This window comes from Diabrotica virgifera, chromosome 2 (genome assembly GCF_917563875.1).
Source record: "Diabrotica virgifera virgifera chromosome 2, PGI_DIABVI_V3a".
NCBI lineage: Eukaryota > Metazoa > Arthropoda > Insecta > Coleoptera > Chrysomelidae > Diabrotica > Diabrotica virgifera.
Genome location: NC_065444.1, coordinates 280,315,927 through 280,325,213, shown reverse-complemented (window position 1 = coordinate 280,325,213; position 9,287 = coordinate 280,315,927).

Sequence of the window (9,287 nt, the reverse complement as noted above, 5' to 3'; positions counted from 1 at the left end):
CAAGAATATTCAAAAGCCATCTCTTTAAGTTAATGATGACATTTTCAAGTAGAATGACATTCTAGTAATGTTTACATATCCATACCAGTGTGAATTTTACTACACGTAATTTGCCGTGTAAAGACAGAAAAAGTAGGGATAGCCGTAAAATATTTGCGATTTATGTACCGATGACCTTAAAAGAGGAAATTAAAGTGGCATTAAAAACAGCAGAAATAGCAAAGCAGTAGGTTCAGACTTAATCCCAGTAGAAAGATTAAAATAGGTACATAATAAAAACACACATAGGTAAAAAACAAGACACACATATGCCGAAACTGCACCTTTTGTTCTCAAATTATTCTTGAAAATAATAGATACTTGGTCGTACAAATAAAACACTAAAAGAAGGAATAGATGATAGTCCGTTTAGGTTCAGAAACGTACTAGGAAACAGATAGCAAATAACGGAAGAACTATTAACCACATAAGATATGCAAATGACACCGTGATTACGGCTAGCTGTGCTAAACAACTGAAATAATACCAATTAACAGAAATAAGGGACAGGATAGAAATAACACGAAATGCGTTTGTAAAAATGAAAACAATTCTCTTCAATAGAGACCTTAGATTAGAACTGAGAGTAAGAGTTCTGATATGTTACGTGTTTTCGATACTACAATATGGACTTGAAAGCTGGACACTGAAGCAAGAACACATAAATAAGCTATAATCATTTGAAATATGGTGTTATAGAGGGATTCTTAGAATAACATGAACAGAGAAGAAAACGAACACGGAGTATTGCGCGAGGGGGGCAAAGAATACGAAATAATAAACAGAACAAAAATAAGAAAGATATCTGGGACACGTAACGAGGGGACAGCGATATGAAATGCTAAGACTGATAATTTAGACTTATGCAAATAGCATATTTTGCATATATGTAATGCATAAAAAATGCAAAAATGTCAAATTCTGCATATTTTTATAAAAGTGAGCATAAAGTGCATATAATTTGAAAATTTGGTGTTGACTATATATTTTTATATTCAAACTTACAGATAGCATGCCAATATTTAATTTTGTTTTATAATCACTTGGTATTCAAATTCTTGGTATAGTAACTAATAAAAGACAGCGGCTTATAGTTTTCTCCTAGAATTAAGGGTTTGTATTTGCCAGTTTATGTCTCTAGGTAAAAATTTTTATTTTGAGGGTCAGTTTCACTTTTGTTGTAAAATTGGAGGCGTAAACAACGTGTATTTCTAATTGTGGATAATTATTGTGCTTTGAAAATGCCGAATATAAGCAATGTTTTAACTTAGATAAAACCTTACAAAGAGCTATCTGTGGACATGGATAAAGTTTATTGCTCATGTGGCAAAACCGTAAGTACCTACATACGTATTATTTTTTATTTTATTTTAAAAATTTACACGGTGGTACAAACAAAGGTTTTTTAAAATTGGAGATTATGTTTAAGAAAAGTACCGACATAAGGCTAGTTCGCAATAAATCGATGAATTTTTTCGTTTTTCAGGCATTTTTTAAACTTGCGGTAAAAAATAGGATAGCTACCTATTTAAAATTCAAATCATTCAATAGTCTACTGAACGGTCGCTAACATTTTTTTTTCTAACAATAGCATAGTTTGCTTTAATTTTGCTAAAAACAAAAACATATCATATATTGGACTTAATTAATTAAGTGCTTTTAATTTATGCTCACGGTATTTTTTCTTTAAATGTAAACAGAAGAGACCGAGAGCCTCTTGTAAATATTTGGGGGTTCTTCCTTCTTGCACAGTCATTTCTTAACATTTTTAAGATTACTACACCGATTTTTATTTGATTTAATTTAAATATTTTAATTCTTATGCAAAAACGGTTCATTTTTAGTTTATTTCTACAATCTTAGATCTTAAAAATGGGTACAACTATAGAATATTTATATTCTTTTTTAGATTTCATCTGAAAAAAAATTTCAAATAGATCAGCATGTCAGAACAGCGAAACATTTAGCTAAAAAAGTAAAAACCACATCCGGTGAAAAATATAAACCTTCAGTATCCAAGTGCTTTGAGTCAAGTTTCAAAAAACAAACCGAACAAGAAACTTTTAACGAAGATTTGTGTCGTGCATTAGTATCTTCTAATATACCGCTTTCAAAATTATTTAATGAAAACTTTAGTTCTTTTTTAAAAAATATTGCAAACAAAACATTCCAAGTGAACAAACTCTAAAGAGAAATAATGTCAATAATTACTTTTACATATGTGTGGACGAGACCACTGACTCGTCAGGAAGATACATTGTGCACTTATTGATTGGTGTACTTAGCGATGAAACCTTTCCAAAATCGTATTTAATTTCCTGTAAGCAAGTGGAAAAAACCAAAGCTCTAACAATATCAAGGTTTCTACAAGAAGCATTAGCAAACTTTTTTCTTCCTGCTGCTGTGCCTAATGTAAAATTATTGCTTATTTTATCTGATGCCGCACCATATATGGTGAAAACAGGACAAAATTTAAAAATATTTTATCCAAACTCAATACATGTCACTTGTTTAGCGCATGGAATAAACAGAGTTGCGGAGGAAGTAAGAAAAAAATTTCCACTAGTTAACAGTTTAATAGCGAGCGTCAAAAAGGTATTCCTGAAATCACCTGTAAGAATACAATGTTACAGAGTTATGCTTCCTGCTGTTCCACTGCCACCGCAACCCATTTTAACACTTTGGGGAATATGGTTGAAAGCAGCTAATTTCTATGCTGATCATTTTGTTGATTTAAAAAAATAATTAACTTTTTAACGGATGATAGTTGCCAATCTTTATTGGAAGCTAAGCAAGCCTTCCAAAATAACATCCTCCAACAGCAACTGTCATTCATAAAATAAAATTATAGTTTTGTCCAGAAAACTATAACTCAATTAGAATCCTCCAAATTATCATTATTATCACTAATAGAATTATTGAAAAACAGAGATATAGACAGACGAGACTTACGAATTATGATCAATCTGTATTGGAATCAAAAGGCCAATATAAAGATAGACGAACAAGTGTCCGAGAATATTGATATAAAGAGAGGGGTAAGACAGGGTTGTGTACTGTCGCCGCTACTGTTTAACGTGTACAGTGAAGCCATATTTCAGGAAGCGATAGCGGAACTAAGTGATGGAATCTCTATAAACGGAAGAACAGTAAATAACATAAGATTTGCTGATGACACCGTTATAATGGCAGACACCCTTGAGTCGCTACCAGAATTGTTAAATAGAATTAACGATTATTGCATTCGATATGGACTCAAAATTAACAAGAAAAAAACTAAATTTATGATTGTCTCAAAAACACAACATGGAAATGAAAGGTTAATACTAGAGCAAACCCAAATAGAAATAGTAAAGACATACAAATATCTGGGAACCTGGGTTGATGACAAAAATGACCAAAGCAAAGAAATTAAAGTCCGAATTGAAACTGCAAGGCAAGCATTTATAAAAATGAAGACACTGCTTACAAACAAAGACCTTCAGTTGCCTCTCAGATTGAGGGCTCTAAGATGCTACATATTTTCTATATTACTATACGGAATGGAAGCTTGGACATTGAAAAGGCAACATATAAGAAAAATAGTAGCGTTCGAAATGTGGTGTTACAGAAGAATGTTGAAAATCCAGTGGGTTCAAAGGATTACCAATGTTGAAGTGCTACGACGTTTAAATAAGAAGTTAGAAATTATGAACAGTATAAAAACAAGAAAACTAGAATATTTGGGTCACATTACCAGAGGAGAGAAATATGAAGTGATGAGAGTTATTATGCAAGGAAGGATCCAAGGAAAAAGAAGCATAGGAAGAAGACGCATCTCCTGGCTGAGGAACCTTAGAGAATGGTTTAACTGTAGTTCATTACAACTGTTCAGAGCAGCAGCCAACAAAGTGACCATAGCCATTATGATATCCAACCTCCGCTAGGAGATGGAACTTTAAGAAGAAGAAATTATCATTGTTAGAGAGTACGGTTTTAATAAAAGAATTTGAGTCATTGTGTCAAAACGTTAAAGGTGGAAATTTTTCAAAAATTTAAAGTAACCATAGAAAAAAATAGTGGTTACCAGGTTCTTTCTGAAGTGGTTTAAGTACTAGCTGGGACATTTTCCGAACCACTTAATTTAGAACCATCTATAGTAAATTTGAAAAATTCCCCAGTTACATCAGTTGATGTCGAAAGAAGTTTTTCTGTTTACAAATATATGTATTCAGATAGAAGCTATAAGTTTTTATTAGAACATTTTCAACACCATTTGATAATCTATTGTTAGCACAATTCAAAATAATATTTATATGTTAAAATAATTGTATATGTTATGTAATTATAATATTGTAAGTATTTTTTCAAATAAAAAAATATTTTAAATATTTTTATTACATGCATATTTTCTAGATAAATATGCATATTTTGCATAAAATACTGCATATTTATGCGCATATTTCATACTTTTTTATTTTCATATTTGCCTAAGTCTACTGATAATACAAGGAAAGATACGAGGCGGAAGGAGTATAGGAAGAAGGAGAGTATCATGGTTGAAAATTTTAAGGGATTGGTTTCAACCCAGTTGAATAAAACTCTTCAGAACAGCGGTAGATAGAGTGAAGATAGTGATGATGATAATATTCAACCTCCGATTGGAAAACGGCACTTAAAGTAGAAGTATCCAAGTACATATGAGAAATGATTCAGAACAGAAGGAGAAAGACGAAAAATTTTTTCCTACAGCCTACATTTTGCAGTATAAATTACGTAAGTACTGATAATAATAAACAAAAATATTGATTATTACAATTACTTAGACGTTATTTAGTTTACAAATAACATTTTTCAACCGGAAGGAAAGAAATATCGTCGATTTAAATGTTCAATAAAATATAATTTAACAATAGGCGTGGGCATATAATTTAAGCCAAGAATCCTATTAAATTGTTTATACTTCAAAACCGATCTGATAAGAATCAAGATAAGTTTCGTTAAGTCCGCCTTGGATCTAGAATCTAGACGGTCTATCGATCAGACAGTCGATCTAGACGGTCCAGTTAGCTGAGGCGCAGTCGATCGATAAGTTTAGTGAATTTGCGATCGCTGGTTCGAGCATCAGCTAGGTCATGAAATTAATAAAAGGCCAACGCCGTAGTATAAAACTCAATAGAGTCTACGGCTTGGTCTGGATAAACTGGCGTCGGATCGGCCTATGGAGGAGCGGTACGGCAAGGGATAAAGGCTTGCGGCCTGGTGATACTCCTCCATAGATGGCCCTACCGAAAGGCGTTGACGCCTAAGAACGGTGTATATATTGTTATTATCTGCTTTTTATTACTTTTATATTAATTATTATTTACTTGATCAATTATTTAATTAACGCAAATCATACATAAAAATTAAGAAAGAATCTCAGGGTGCCTTTTTATAATATAAAAAAATGTCTAAATTATCTTATGTTATACTTATCTTCTCTCGTGGTTTCAGTATCTCTTAGTTGATCCTTATCGGGATAAAATAGGAAAAGGAAATAAATAGAAAAATCATAAATAAACACATACAATTACCTTTATTATCAAAAGCAATGTTCTGTAAATTTATCAATTAAATTCTGTGGGCATAACTGTCCAAAAGAAACTTTACCATATAAATTAATCTAATTCAAACAAATATTTATCGCTTGGTTCTTGATACCATTAATTAAACAAGCTAAACAAACAAATTTGGTATTCGCAAATTACTTATACTTCCTATTAAATTTTTGAAATGTTGGAATCTTAAATGCATATGCTTTTACGTAAAAAAAATTAACTTCTGATTATAAAGAAAATCTATCACATAGGTTATTGACTGATCTTTTTGATTCACACACAATGATGTCTCCTCTTGGCCCAAACAGCTCCTCCTTGTTGATTATGTTAAGCTCCCAATCAAAGCCCTCTCCGTTCTCAGCAAACAATCCAGCAGGATACCAGCAACTATTTCTCCAAAACACAAGCCAGGCCTCTTTTTGTCAGTACTCATTCAATAAACTCCAAAACTCTCTCCTCTCTTTCTCTCAACAATAATCTCCTGAGACCCAAAGTATCTTTTTTACTTGGTGTCACAAATAATTTTAATAACGATAATTCTTGTAACTTACTCTCTTGGACTTTACAGAATCAAAGAGGTATTTCTTATCGATTTGATTTGTCTCTCGTTCTACTTTCAGCTACTCTCAATATCAAAAACAACCACTAGTACTTGCTTCTGAACTACTCACGAAAACTTTTGACTGCTCTTCTCGAATGCCCGTAACACAATAATCCCTCTTTCCAAAACTATCTAAAAATTCAAACTTCTCTCCTTCCCATTTCAAATTGCCAAACCAATCAGAGACATTTCTTCTTCCCCATTCTTTTTTTTTTCATTCGAAACACCCACTCATACTTACAAAAATATTCCTACCATCATACTAATTACTTTCGGGAAATTCTACAAAATTTACTCGGGGTTAAACAAAAAGTTTAAAATTCCAAACTTTCTTTACCTTAATTTTCTAAGAACTAATTACGTATGGCTTCTATATTTCCCGTAATAAACAATCGGTTTAAAATACTAATCCTAAATAACTTTCACTTCACTTTTATTTACAAAAATGTTTTTAATATTCTTCATGGAAAAATTCATTAAGGAGAAACCACTTTGCGTTGAAAGCTAACTTCTAATAAATATTTACAAATCAATATACACGGTGTATCAAATTTATGTGCCCGCGTTATATTAAAAAAATTAAAATTTTTATTCTATCTTTGATTGATAAATTGAAACACAATAATATATAAGTCCGCCTTGGACACTATTTAAAAATTTTAATTGGCAGATTATTTGATAGTTTAGGCGTTCTTCTTTTTTTGGCATCATAACCCTGGATGCGTCTTTGCCTGTCTAGCTATATATTTTTATTCATATCTCACTTGTGCCCTTCTACTCCATTGTTTTATATTCATGTTTTTTAGGTCTTCCACGCCACCCAACCATCTCGTTATGGGCCTTCCTTTTTTTGCCTTCCTATCGGCTTCCATTGTAATATTTTCTTTGTTGTTTTTGCATCTTCTTGTCTCTGAACATGTCCCATCCATGACAGTCTTTGACTTTTCACAAATCTTACAGTATCATAATATCATATCATATCTCGTCGTTTCTCCTGATTCTCCATGTGCTGTCTTCCTCTTGCACTGGCGGGCCATATACTTTTCTCAGTATCTTTCTATCGAATGTCCTGAGTTGGGCTTCATCTTTTTTCGTCATTACCCAGATTTCATTTTCGCTCTTTTGTCTAATAATTTTGATGTCATAAATCTTTTATTAGCATAGTATGTACGATTCTCACTGCTAATACGCGTATTAATTTCGCTACTTATGCAATTCTTCTGATTGTTATCTGTGCCTAGATATGTGAAGACATCTACATGTGCAATAGTATAGTTGTGTATTACGATATTATTTTCATTGTCAAGTGTTCTTTGATAATATCTGTTGCATGACAAAAAAGCTAATAGAGGAATACAAGAAATGGGGACAAGAGATCAACATAGGAAAACTCAATATATGAATATCGGTGGAACGCAGCAGGACTTGATAAGTACTTTATTTATTTATTTATAGTACTATACAAATGACCTGGCCTCTTGTAACTAATCCAGGTCGTTTCCTGATGGGATTACAATATTTTACTTTTACATAATTATTACTTTAACAATTTTCTATTTGACTAATTAACAACAGCCCTAATCTACAAATTAATTCTGAAAAACTACAAATTATAAACAATTTTAATAAACAATTCTAATGAACAATTAATAACAATTCGAATAAACAAAATATAATTATGAATTTTTTTTAATTTTAACTATTTTTGTGAACATATAATTTTTATAAAAGTGCTCCCAGCTCTCATTCTCAGATGAGAAATCTATACTACTTGACTATATTTATCTAAAAATATAGTCAAGAATAAATTTCAAGTGCAGGTCTAATCGACTTGTATGTTTTTCCCAATGGTATTTCGGTGAGCCTCAGACCCTTAGCGGAAAATATCCATTAAGTTTTAAAATTTCAGGTTTTTTTTATATTTTTTTTGTTTTATTAATAATTTTTAATTTTTTATTTATTTTATTTCATATTTGATATTAATTTTCAATTTTTTTATACAAATATTTATTTAATTATTCCATTATTTTATTCTATATTTTTATATGTCTAAGATGGTTTGGTCACGCACAAAGAATGCATGAGGACAGAATCTTAAAACAAGTACAAAACTGGAAACCGCAAGGTAGAAGGGAAGAAGAGGCAGACCGAGGAAAAGTTGGCAGGAAGGAATAAACAACGGCATGGATGAAAGAGGTCTGCAAGTAGATCAATGTGCGACAGAGAGGAATGGCGAACGGGTATCGGAAGACGGAGAACGTTGTAAACCGATAGTATACATATATGAAGCGTGTAAATGCAAAACTCGCCTTATGGGACCTATACTTTTCTGAGATAATCAATAAAAACGTTTCTCACGCATATCTTTTAACGTTGTAAAAAGAGAGTTTTGCATATTTCTCTGCACAAAATAGCCGGTAAGGAGACAGTTTTGCAAATATTTGGTAAGTTTTTCTAAATGTATGTTGGTGAATGAATTTTAAAATACAGTCAAGTCATATTTGGTATTTTTCGCAAAAAGCAAGTTTTTCATTTATACACACGCCTCAGATACAGAGAGGGGTTAAATTATGGAATAAATTCATTTTCTCTAAAATAGACGATTTTGGAGAAAAATTTCGAAACAGGAATAATGGTCGTGTGGCAGCTCATTTTAAAGGGTGTTCAATTTTATATTTAATAATATAAACATTAATATCATTATTAATACAGGCGACGAAACAATTTTTTTAAATTAAATTAATTGACTCAAAAAGAAGAATGTATGTAATTTGTTGAACTCAAAATACATTGTAGTGCTATCAGAAAATAGAAAAAAAAATGTTTATTTCGGCAATAAACATTTTTTTTTTTTCGCTTAGGTACATTAAATCACAAGCAGCCTCCCACCTACCTCTTGACAGTTTGAACATTTAATTTAAGCGAAAAAGAAGTTATTTACCTTTATTAACACTTTTTTCTATTTCCTGACAACAATAGAATGTATTTTGAGTTAAATAAATTGCATACATTCTTCTTTTTCCGTCAATTAATTTAATTCAAAAATTATTTCTTTGGCCACCCTGTAT